We start from the raw sequence: 14,078 nt of genomic DNA on the forward strand, positions 1-14,078 counted from the left end.
AAACAATGTAGTGTCTGTTGGTGTTCTTGGAGAAGAAATTCCATCCTTTAGATTATTTTCTATGTCTTGGATGAATTGGATTGGATAATTCATCCAAGAAAAAAATTCTTGTAGTGATCATTTTGCGCTTGCATGAAATTCTTATTTTTATACGAATTTTTCTCGAACGAAATTCGTATGTCATTTACAGTGCTATTACACAAATAAACTAGTATGGCCATCACAAAACTTTCTTCTACATCTACTCGTATATTATGAAATCTTGGATCTAACGTATTGTTACAAATTTTGCTAAAAGTAATTATTTTTAGGTTATATATACTCAATTTGTGGTGATCTATCTGTGATAAAACGCTAAATTTTGCATTTATTCAACCAAATTTCGCTGAAGTTACCGTAGTTCTTCAAAATTTACCTGTCTGTTCACTTTGCCTGCTATGCACCATTTAATATTAAGCTAATGGGGTTGGCGAGAAATATATAAAGTAGGCTTTATATGGAGTAGAGGCTTTTAGTTTTAAACTACAGATTATGTCTTTGCAGAAATTGAACCTACACCATTTTTAAAGTAGATGTATTTCTAATTTTATTAATTGCTATTGCCAAAATATGAGTCTTTTTCGGGGAGAGAACATACTGCTTAGATAAACTAATAGTAGATGGCATTCATTTAATCATAAAATTACTTCTAGTCAAAACTGGATTTATACAACTTTCAAAGAAAATGACTAAAATCTTGGAGTTGAACTGGTTTTGAACTTGAGTTATTATTCGCGAGCTGAAAGAAAATGTCGAAAGGATAACTTAAAGAAAAATTACTTGATGTTTCCCTCTCACACAAGAAGGAATATTGCTTTTGTCCTTGAGAAAAAATTTTCTTGAAAAATTAATTTCTAAGAACATTTATTAAAACACGATGAATAGTCTTTACTAGTCTTCTGAATTCATTTACTGATAAAAACCAATTTCGTATTTTCATTACAAACATTTTCACCAACCTCTGCGATGTCGTAGTCTGTTAGTGACACATTAAAAACTAACAGTTCACTATAAAAGACAGCATAAGGAAAGAATCCTGCCAAGACTTAAGGCTGGATACAGGGCTTCAAATACTTGGTGCTGTGGACCATATAAGCACCCTCAAAATGTTTTAGGAGGTTATTTATTGCTTTTACCCTGTAAACCATCTTTTAGATTAAAGATTATGCTCGATAAGGATTGTTCTACTTAAATAGAAAAAGTTAAAGACAATGCAGTGCAATATTAATGATCTAAGGGAGCCTCACACCCTAAGATCAAGGGCGCACCTCCCCTAAATATCGCGACGATCCCCCAAAAGCAAGATACCCCAATACAAATGAGAAAATACACCTTAAAAACACCCCCCTCCCTAAATATTTCAATGGCGCAGTCTGCGCCATGACCCTTTCAAGGTTTGCACCCCTCAATGAGCGAAAAGCAAGTGCGAGTAAAATTAAATTTCACCACATCACAATGACATCGTTTGGTATAAAAAAGGGCACAGATTATCGCTCTACAAGGGAAATCTAGGCTCCAATATTAGTACAGTAAAAATAGGGGTCGGACCCAAACATCCAAAAAAAAAGCTAAACCTGGTGCAAATTGTTTATTACCCTCCCAATAAGAACAGGTAAAAAGTCCCACCCTATTGTGCGTCGGGTTTTTGAATGGGGGGCATCTAAAAATTGCTGTTTTGGGTATTTTTCCAGAATTTTTAGAGTAAATTTAAAGTGAGAATATTATGTTATACTAAATTTAAAAGCATGAAATTAAAGGTGTTTGACCCCCAAGAGAGATGACATAACCCACCAATGCTACATAGCCCCCTATCCCCGTAAAACGAAGCAGTACCCCCGAACCCCCTCCATACATTTCATATGGAAACAGTATTTTATGCTAAGTTAAAGTTAGAAATCGAGTGTGTCCATCCTCCAAGATCGATGGTGCACCTCCTCTCAAAGCTACAGCACCCCCCCCTCCGTCAAATAAAATAAATCCTCACCCCCGCCCCCCTTTTATTTCAAGTAGAAGTATTATTCCATGCAAATCTAAAATGCATTAAATCAGGACTGTCCACCCCATAAGAACATAGCTCATCTCCCAAAACAAAATTATATACTAAAATATTACCCCCCCCCCTCCACCCTCTCTGATGGTGCACCTTTGATTAAATGACCAGAAAAATTACGCTGACCTGTTTTTTGCTTTCAAATGATTTCTCCTAATCTTCTAACAAAAAGTCTCCGTTATCAAGATGTTTTTTGGAATCTAGATCCTCAGCAAAATCGTTATTGTTGCAGCTACGTCTAACACAGTTTGAGCATATAATTGAGCACTTCAGTCCACTTTCAGACTTTTCAAACATTCACTATATCCAATGAACCCCTCAGAGCAAGCACAAGATTTGAGACGCAGAAAGTCTTCTAGAGCAGAAGGCCAAGTTGTAACAGGACGCAGATTATATTTCTGTGGTGCTTTCTTTGCACCCATCAAAAATGACACTAGCTTTCCCATACTTACAAGTTACCTATACACTGCATTGCTGGAATATTTCCTTGAAGCTTACAGATCATTACCAAAAATATGACCAAGCAGGTATCTTCCATTTATTACATATGAGGCAGTGAGAAGCAAAGGGATGTAAGTGGCAAAAATAAAAATTTGGAGATAACCAGTACAAATGGTTGGTGAACCTCTCCTCTATCTTGAGGCAAGAGATGGTACTAGTAAACATGGTAGTTGCTTCTATACAGCATGATTTAGAAAAGAAAATCAGTGAAAGCCTACCTAGGATCTTATCTTTAAACGCGTTTTATTCAAAACTTGAAAAATGTCCGCTTACATCCCTTTGCTTCTCACTGCCTCATACATGACACCAGCTGTTCGTTCTGTGATGGTGGATGAACCTTTTGCTTCAGATAATAGCACTTTAACGATACAAGACTTCTTTCCTTCTGAAACCAGATTCATCGAATACTGATGGAGGACAGCGCATAACTCGTACCAGAAGTTTTTAACAATTTGTTATTCCATCTTTACTGTTCGTACCATTCGGTGTAAAACATGGTTTGGGCTTACACATCTTTACAGATAGTAACTACTCTCGCAACAGAAGCTAAAGACATAACTGTTTACCTCCTTTGCAAAGAAATGCCACAAAATTGTTTGCCTTCAATATCCTTTGATGTTACTACCCGAACGTTAAAGGTCTCATTGTAACTCATCTTATCATCAGCGAACAATACCACTACCAACTTGAGAGGGAAGAAACTTCTGGGAGCTTTAGAGACGGATTGTGATTTCCAAAATGGGAGACAAAAAGGTGTAAATATTTAGCATTCTATTGTTGCATTGCTCATTGCTCTCATCAAGACTTGTTCTATCGTTGAATCACTACAGGTTCTAGACCACCTGAATTTGTCACTGCGTTAGATCGTTGGATAGCTGATGTTTTAGCTGATGTTTGATGTGATCAAATTTTTTTATCGCATGATGTACTCAAAAGTTTCAGATAGTGTTGCAAGTATATGTCTGCATATTTAGCATAATTCACATAACCAGCTGCGTAAAAGAGAGGTAGCTTGGTGTTTGCAAATGAGAACCCCCACCGACTTAGAGGGTGCAGAATTGCAACATTGCCCGTCTCACTATTGGCGATTTTGGTTTGTCCCCCCCTTACGGTGATGGCAAAAGATTGTAGAAAAGTTGAAGTAAGTTAATCAAGAAGTAGGGAAACTTTGGTCAATTTGGACTTTTTTTAAGCTGCTTAGGAATTTTGTTTCCCAGCGCTCTAAACAGTTTAATAACTCCAATCACAAATAATTTGGTTACTGAGCTCGCTTAGATCTTTTAGAACTATCATTCTGAAATTACCATATCATTATGTGGCATTTTGTACTTCGGAAAAGTTTGAATCAGGGAAATATTTTCACAATAATAATTCATTTCGTCATTCATCATAATTCATTTCGTGAACTTCACTGCAACAGTTCATTTTAGGATGTAAATTCATTCCCTCCCCCCCCAAAAAAAAAGCGATGGCGCACCCCTTAAGTGTGACGGAGTATCCATCCAGAATAAAAGCCCTCAAAAAAGAAAGAAATACCCCATGAAAAAACTGCCTTAAAAATTTCAATGACGCAAAGCTGCTCCATGAGACCCCCCCCCCCTCCATCCCCCCCGCCTGTGCACCCCTGTTAATTAGAATTTTTTTCTGTGAGAGTTTATTATTTTACTATTATAGAGTGATTTCTACGAGGTTTGAGAATTTTTTTTAAGTAATAGAAATTATTTTTATTTAAATAGAGGATTATTTCGTCCCCCCCCCTTCCCCCCAAAACCCGACGCGCAAAGTGCTGGGACTTTTTACCCCTTCTTGCTGGAAGGGTAAGAAGTAATTTGCAACAGGTTTCACCTTTTTTTTTTGGATGTTTGGGTTTGGCCATTTTTTGGCCTAATTTTACTGTACTATATATCTTTAAGGTCTCAATAACTTGCAGGTGTGTGCAGGAAAAGCAGTCACAACGGAGCGGGGGAAGGTTTACCAAAGAAATGTAAACATTGACAACATGGACTCTCTGACAACATTGAGGATGATTTGGAATTGCGAGGAGAATTTACTTAAGAATATGTTTATGTAAAATAGCGTGATATGTGACAAATGGAATGGAGGGAGGCAAGACGAAGCGTGACACTTTGTGACAAACAGAGAGGGGGCAAAAATGTTGAAAAAAAACGAATGACACCATTAAAGGACAGTCCTCTTAGGGATCGTTTGTGAATGATGTCACACTTTGAGAAGGCAGGGAGTTCATGAAATTGTGGCAATTTGGAACAAGGGTGAGGGAGGGGTAACAAAAAGTGTGACATTACGCATTTTTTATAAGAATATATTTATGCAAAATAGCGTGATATGTGACAAAGAGGAGGGAGAGAGACAAGAGGAAGTGAAACTTTGTAACAAAAAGAGGAGGGGTGAAAAATGTTGACAAAAAAAATATGACATCATTCACGGAAAGCCCTCTTAGAGGTCGTTTATGAATGATGTCACGCTTTGAGGAGAGAAGGAGTTCATGAAATTATGACAGTTTTTGACAAGGAGGAGGGAGGGGTAACAAAAAGTATGATATCACGCATTTTTTTAAAGAATATATTTATGTAAAATAGCGTGATATATTACAAAGAGGAAGAGAGGCAAGATGAAGCTTGAAACTTTCTGACAAAAGGCGAAGGGGATCAAAAATGTTGAAAAAACGTATGACACCATTCTTGGACAGCCCCGTCATCATGTTTGATGTCACACTTTTAGGAGACAGGGAGTTCATGAAATTGTGACAATTTGTGACAAGGGGAAGGGAGGGTAACAAAAAGTATGACATCACTAGTTTTTTACAGTAATATATTTTTGAAAATAGTGAGACATGTGACAAGGGGAAATAACGGGCATGGAGAAGTGTGATACTTCGTGACAGAGGCGGGAGTGGGGTCAAATATGAAATAAGTGCCACATCCTTCATGGACAGCCCCTTACACAAAGCACTAATTCTTCTGAACTTTCTTTTGCAGGAATTATTTAGACAACGCTTTCAGTTCTCGGATCGTTATACGTAAATACAGGTTGCCAACGATCTTGAAATTCATTTAATTTATGAGTTTATGACATCAAATTGACCACTGTATCATTTAGATTATACTTTAAGGCAAAAATTCAGCTTTCGCGTGACACAATGAATCAAGGGATATGACCTAAAAGTAAAATCACAGGTAACGCTCTGGTTGCAGCTGACATTAGGCGTAATTTGGAGTTCTCATCACGAAATGGAAGCTTCTGTTTAATATTAATTTATTCGGCATTTTATGAATGAAAGCTTGAACTTTTTGCATACTGAACCTTGATTAACTATGCGGTTCAGTACGTAATGCGATATAAATTGAGCAGTGGAAAAAAACAAGGGAAAATCTACAAAGGAAAATTTTAAACCTAGGTTTTCAATTTGCTTGACCGAAAGTCATCAGCTTATGGGCAGGCTCGTCTTATCAAAGTTTTCCGGGGGAGAGGATAGATACTCAACGCATTTTATAGGAAAAAAATCAAATTGCATAATTTCACCATTTTTTTAAAAATCCAAGAGAGTCTATTCTCCCCCCCCCCCCACCTCCAACACAAAAATGACGAACCTGCTCAAAGGGTACATTAAATGTAAATAGTTATAGGTAATTAAATAGTTGGAGTCATCCTACTAAAAAACCATACGAACAGTCTGATAATCAAAAAAGTAATCATAGATAGCAATCGAAAAAGCATATTGAAACATTTTTTGACGCAAAAATCATTTGCCCTTGTAGAAAGGACTTGAAGAAAAACAAGAAATTTAATGAATTGGCAAAACATTGAAGATCCACGCGATTTAACAATCTGTATGTGTCAGGATACCCATCTGCAAAGCGTGTGGAAGATGTTTTCTCTCATCCACCGAAACTCGCTAAGTTAAGCTAAAGTCTTGAATCGTTGCTTAAGTAGCGACGTTTCCGCCATCTTGGGACTTAACGATGATTTTTTCTATGTCTGCTATGGTAAAGTAATGTATTTTGCATCTTGATTGTGGTTTCTTATGAACTCCATGTTCATTCACAGTGAAGAAGCACCACAGTTAAGAACCAAAACATGATACTTACCCATAGCAGACATAGAAAAAAACATCGATTAGCCCCAAGATGGCGGACGTGTCGCTACTTAAGCTACGACCTAGGGTTTTAAGTTAAACGTTTATTCTTTTAATCGCAGCAGACTTGAGGACCTCATTTTCGGCAACCGGAATACGAGGACAAAATTAATGCATCCAGAAATATGTTTTACTATACTCTTTCAACTGTTACTTATTTAAAAGTCTTTAATTACCAAACTCTCATATAGCTTCCCAGTTAGTATTTTCTATAACATTTATTACAAAGTGTAAATTGTGTTGTGTAAAAGTGTAAAAAATGCAAAAAGTGTAAAAAGTGTAAATTGTTCTATAACATTTATTACAAAGTGTAAATTGTGATTTCTATGGTATCAAATTGTAAGTATCATTTTCTATAACATTTATTACAAAAGAACACTACATAGAACAATACATAGAACTGCTGTACTATAGAACACTATGCGCGATTTTCAACTACCTTAGGTAACTTTTAAATTGATATTTTCAGTATTCGTGCATTAAATTGATACTCCGTTCGGTTCAGAACATGAGAGATTTAATTACGTAACGTTCACTTTTATGGAATTCCGCTCTCCAAACGTAAGGTAAAGTAGTAAATGATATTTTTGAAATCCAATCGGATGCTATTAAAGTACGTACCAATTATCCGGAACTTTTTAAATGGTAATCCATAGTCCTTAAAATGAAGTACTATCTATGGTATCAAAATCTTTTCACGTCTTGCCTGGCTGTCTGAAATCTCCATCTTTTCGAGAATCACTGGGAGTTGAAAGTTGCAAAAGGTACCGAAAGATTTGTAATTTTTGGGGAACCTCATAAGCCCAGTCTCACCTTTGCATGGCTTTAATTAGCAGAGATTTCCTCGAGGACCGCTTGGAGTTGAGAATCGGAAAAGTTACTGAAAAGTTTGAAATTTTACGAAGAACTAATTTCGAAGTTTCATCTCTGTTCAACTTGAATTAGCAGAGATATGAATTAAAATATCAATTGACTTTATTTCACTAATTTTCAAGTTTCGACAACGTGAAGGGGTGAAACCCTCGAAATATACCTCTGAATGCGGTGTTCACCAACCCGTCGAAGATGCGAACGGAGGCTGCTGAGTGAAACGAGCAGGGATCGGAGCCCCCTAGTGCTAGCACTAACTTTTGATTCAACACCGCTTTTCCACGTCTGCCTTCTGGGGAAGGGTATTTTATGGAATGAAGAAAAAATGTCCAGAGTCGAGGAGTTATAAACACAGTGACTGGAAAGTTTGGGATTTCAACAGTGAGAAAGTAACTTTTTCACCTAAAACACACTTTAGGTGATTGTCCAGGAGAGTTGTTTGCAGAGCTGTGGAGTCAGAGAGAAGATGATCGATTCTGGCGCCGACTCCGGGAATTTAAGAACCTTCGACTCCGACTCTGACCCCAAAATCGGTCCGACTCCGACAACACTGCCAGAGATGCGGATTCGTAGGAAAAATGACCGACTCCGTCCCTCGGAATTAAGCGTTTTAGTCCCGACTTCGACTCCTTCAACCCAAAGTCAGTCCGACTCCGACAACGCTGCCAAAGATGCGGACTCTGGGAAAATGACCGACTCCGTCCCTCAAAATTAAGCGTTTTAATCCCGACTTCGACTCCTTCAACCCAAGGTCAGTCCAAATCTAGCTCTGTACCACTGGTTGTCAGCACAGGTGGGAATATTTGGCAACATTTCGAAGTAAGCATGTGGAGGAATTCGTTTTCTTCGTAAGAAAGAAATTTTGGAAGCGTGAACTTATTCCTCGTAACACCCAAGATGAAAAACATATGAGTACCATGGAAAAGGAAAACTATTATGTCGTGACCATCATGAAACTTTTCTGTGTATGTTCTTATGAATGCTCAAGAAAGCATATCAAGGTTGCCTATTACGGTTACCAGGTTGAGGTAACTTAAAGTTGTGGGAGAAGTTCTTACGTGTAAATCCCAACTGGAATAAGGATTAAAAGCCTACGTTAAAGTTCAAACTAAAACAGTAGGGTCTGGTGGGGGAAAGTGGTCAATGGGGTAAAGTGGCCATACGTCGAATAAATGGCTATAGCTTGGAAATAAATGTTCGAATGAATGTGAAAATTTTATTTTAGAGTAGGGCAGTTAGAAACAACATTTTGAATACAAAATTTCACAACTGGCAAAATTTTATTTGGTAAAATAAAATATTTTTTGTGAATATGAAAAATTTCAAAATCTAAACACCTCTTTTAACTTTCTTGGAAAATTTTGTTTGTTAGAATTATGAACAGATTAACTGCACAGGAAGCTTCCTACATGTCTCAAGAACTCTTACTCATTAGCAGTTAGCTGAATCTATTTTGGTTAATTTTTTAGAACAATTTAAGTAAGATGGGGTAAAGTGGTCATAATATTAGGCTTAACGAATATTGTCCTTTTAACGTAACTTAAACTTTAAGTATGAGGCAGACATAAATGAAATATTAATTTAACTTAATATGTATTGTTTTTACAGTAAACAGGGTTAAATATACGAGTATATGCGTATGCATACTCATATACTCGTGTAGGCACGTATATATACGTATTAACATAAATGCACCAATAAACGCGTAGTATAGGGGTAACTGCAAGTATTTTTTGTCTATAAAAATATACATTCGACTATCGATACACGTATATACCCGCTTATACTCGTACATTTACGAACACTTATATACTCAGTTAGACACGTATATACGCGTAAGTACTCGAAACTCGAGCAGACACTTGCACACAAGATGATATACATGTATAAAGGGTGAATTTAAACTCTTGGGCAAATTCTTAACCCATTCGATGACCAGCCCGAAAACCCTTAACTCGCATGCCGCAGATAACGAAACGGAGTTGCTTTTTGCTACGTTGTAATAACACTTTTCTCCCCATTTTGCTATCGATATTTTAATGTTGTTTTTGCTGTTCAGCTTGCATTCGAAAATCGCTTCGCTTTATTTGTTTTTAAGCACTGAATTAAACAGTGCAATAAAATACAAGGTTGCTAATATGTGCTGAAATATTCATACATTTACGCAGTACATAACAGGAAAATAAGAAACAATAGAGGATTGGACGAAAAGAAATTATTTTCATAACACTAATTATTTTATTGATTTATTTTTCCTTTTTGCTTTTATCTCAGTATATCTTTTTTTTTTTCTTTTACTGTTAAATGTAAGATGATCTAGCTTTCAAAAGGCCTCTACAAAACATTCTTCAAACAATTGACTGATCGATCCAACGTGTGAGCAAGCGAATTGAATAGACAAAAACGCTTTAAGTGTGGGAATGATTTTCTAACAGGATAAAAAGTATTCTTCGGTGCCTTTTGATATATTGTGACACTTCAAAACGACCAATAAACACAGAGACATCCCTTTGATGGCAGGACTATGGTCGACTTTTATCGTAATTCAGATGACTTTTAAATCCCTTCTGAATGCCCAGATATCAGTTGCTCAAGCGTGGGAAGTATTTTAAAGATAAATGATTACAAAAGATCAAAACTTCCGGCTAATCCCCTAGTTCCCTAAAGGATACTTTTTTGCATGCAACTAAAAGCCCCCAGCTGAGAGAGGAGTAACTGGACCGACTGGGAGGTCTGTATTCTCCAAGGACCCTCTTTGCGAACATCCGAGCAAGTTAGTTCCATTCAAAGAATGGTCAGAAGGTTTTAGTGTTTTGTGGTCAACTCTTCCACATTATTTTCTTACAACAAAACAGTATAGCTCAGAAAGGAATTTCAAAGCAAGCTTTTATGCTTTAACGACGGAACATGTCTTCAAAAGGGGAAAAAAAAGGAGATCTTGCTTGAAATCGAGTCGGATTTTAAATCTTTTTTTTAAACGTACTTGGATAAATTTTATTTAGTTTCATAGGATTATTTACTAATTATGGCAATTTGATTATTGAAAAGAAACCAAATATTTAATTTATATTTTTAAAATCTCATAAAAGAAGGTGCAATTAAAACATTGGAGCTATTTTAAGACAATAAATAAAATCTGAAAAAGAATGGGAGAAAAGGAATGTTTTGTTTCTCATGAGTAAAGCGTACAACAAAAGAACTCAAGATATTATCATTTCCTTCGTACTGTCGTATCTATTTTATGTTTTGCATAATCAACTTTTACGTATAGTCAATGCGGTCGTCATTTTTTTTTTCGTGAAATAAAAAATATTCAAAACCGTATCACTAAAAATCCATCAAATGGTGCCGCGAATAATTTACGTTTCAAAATATCATAATTTAAAAATAAATAAGTAATAAAAAATAATAATAGTGTACAAATAAATAAAAAGCGTAGTAAACACATTATAATAATAAAAAAACATACTCGTACAAAATTAAGGTATGTAAGATAATTTAAAAAAATAATATTGTGTAAAATAAATTATAAAATTTGAGGATTATGAACTATTTAGTGAAGGATACTTGGGTAAGAAGGTGGATTTTTGATAACAAGAAAAACATATTTCTGTTTATTTGCTTTATTCAGGCATAGAAATATTGATAAATATGCAAGGAAATATTTTCACACTTGTTCATCAGGAGTTCAAATGTCAGAATGCTAAGAAACAAAGCTTCCACGAAAAGATAAAAATATAATGCCTGATTATTTGAAGCATTATACGTGTCCCATCAAAGAGTACTTGAAAGGTTAATATCTTAGTAAAATAAAATAAATTACAGCAAGTTCCGTGAAATACTATAAGTTACATCCCTTTTGTCTAAGGAAAAGAGCTTGATTACCGCTCCCCAAAAAGCTCCAGAACCCAACAGAGAAGCGCAATAACAGGGTTCTGCCCCTGGAAGGATCGCCGACACATATTCGGCCGAAGCAAAAACTGCTAGAAACGCCGTGACGACACAGGATCGTCGAGGGCAGTTAGGAACCATTTTCTTGCGACGAGCCTGAATCGGCCGGGGCAGTATTAACACAAACTGCGCGGCCGATCCTGTATCGGCCGGGGCAAGGAATGGGTTAAAAGATGTAAGAGGGGAGTAGAAGAAGCAAGAATCATAAGAAACATATATTCACAAACACAACGCTGACGCGCTACATGCACGCAAAATCAGAACCTAAAGGATGCAAAACAGGTCACAAAATTTATTACAAAAAGACAGTTTTACACAACATTTTAGGTCTTAAGAAAGTGTTAAAGTGATTGATGAAATTTGTGGCCGGCTGCTGTAATACATGCGTCGCAATCACAAAGCATTCTCTGTTGCAATAATGAGACTTTTGAAAAACTTTCAACAGTCGCTGTGCCTTTGTTGCGATGCGTGTATTAGAGCTACTACAGGCCGTAACTTTAACATCTGCTCTAAATAATTCTTAAAAACTAAAATGTTGGTTAAAATCATCTTTTTTCCCTAATGGGGCTGTATAAGAGTCCTACCTGAAGAGGCGTCTGGGCCATAACCAGGCCTAGTGCGCTCTCCTACAATGCATCAGTCTTTCATGTGTCACCATTAAGACGTTGATGTATGACACAGTTTCTTTGACGCCCAGTTTTCACCAGGGTTAGGCACCTGGGCTCTCTTTGATGCGAAATTGCTGTAGAAATTTGATTTTGCCTAAGAAATTCTAATCAAAACGAATACCGTAGAGATCTTTTACCTGCCGCATAATCATACGACATGGGCGCTGATGAGTTTCTGCATCTCGAAAATCCACCGACCGGCATCCCCAGGTCAGAACCCGATTCCACAGACGTACAAGGCCAGCGCCTAACCATCACGCCACCAGCTGGTCATGTAAAATCATCTTTGTGTAACAAATTTGTGACCTGTTTTGCATCCATCAGTTTCTGGCTTCGTGTGCATGTAGCGCGTCAGCGACCATAAGTTCATTATGATTCTTTGCTTCGTATCCTTCCTTCTCACACCCCTTTGATCTTTGCCCCAGAGCTTGGATTCACTCTGTAAGCATACATGTGTATTAGGGGATATACTCGTGTATACATACATGTACTGATATACACGTAAATGTACGTATATACGTCTATACTGGTATCGTGTTTACACGTCACATAATCGTGTTTACACGTAAACATACGTGTATACTCGTTGCTTCCATATGTATGTACGTGAATAGGCATGTACAAACACGCACTGGATCCTCGAAATAACTCGTGTATACCCGTATATGTATGTATGTATACCTATATATGCGTATATATGTCTACTATACACGCATATACTCATATATGCATGTATATACTCGAGATACAAGTGCATACACGCATATGATGTTGGTTTATACGCGTATATACCCTTGTAGACACGTATACTGTAGGTAATCACGTATACATTCTTATGTATACCCGCATATACTCGTGCATATACTTGTAAGTATAAAAATAACCGAAATATACAAATATTACGGTTATTTGTAACGGTTTTGCATCTATTTGTACCTATGACCACTTTACCCCATGCTATGACCACTTTCCCCCACCCCATGGGGTAAAGTGGTCATAAATACATACGGAAATGAAACTGTTATAAAACTACTTAAATCAATATTTTTTCCCCTGAAATTCTATGTATTGTGTTCTTTAATAATGCAATGTAAAATAACAACCAAAAAAGTTTAAGTGTTTAAAGAATTTATTTTATTTAATGTCCACTTAAGTTGAAAACCGACGATTTTATAACCACTTTACCACACCAGACCCTATCTTTTTAATTGTCTACCCGTTACCAATCCTTACTAAAAGCAAACAAACAAAAAAGAAAACGGTATTCAATTTCGTGGTATTGTAAAGATATTGTACATAAAGAGAGGTTAATATTTTTTAGATATTGCAAGTTTGTAAGCTGAAATTTAAAACAATATTGAAATACTAAACAATTAAAAGAATAGTGAAAAAAAAGGTTTTATAAAGAAGTTGACCTGATTCAATAAAACTTCGTAAACCTGTATTACTTCATAAGTTTCAAATTTTCAAAATTCACACATCGATGTTAACTTGATTTCCGGTTTGAAGTTAGTTTCTTAACAAATTCATAAGGTTGGGTTAATAAATACCTTTGTGCTGAAAAGTAAAGTAAGAAATAAGGCGAAAAGTTGCAGTCTCCATTCACAATATTAACTTTGAAATTACCAATGTTTTTCAGCTTTTGACAATAATAAAAAAACTGAATAGGCAGGCGTTATGAATGAAAGTAACTCTTAAGAAATAGCCCTTAAATCTTAACATGACAAGTATGCAGAAAAAATAAGGAAAAAATCCTTGGTTATCAATTTACAAACAAGTTTAATATTTTCCTGAACGTAACTATTAAAAGTTATTTAAGCGACAACACGTGTCATCTTCCAAAAAA

The sequence above is a fragment of the Uloborus diversus genome, chromosome 2 (assembly GCF_026930045.1).
Source record: "Uloborus diversus isolate 005 chromosome 2, Udiv.v.3.1, whole genome shotgun sequence".
In the NCBI taxonomy this organism is placed as follows: domain Eukaryota; kingdom Metazoa; phylum Arthropoda; class Arachnida; order Araneae; family Uloboridae; genus Uloborus; species Uloborus diversus.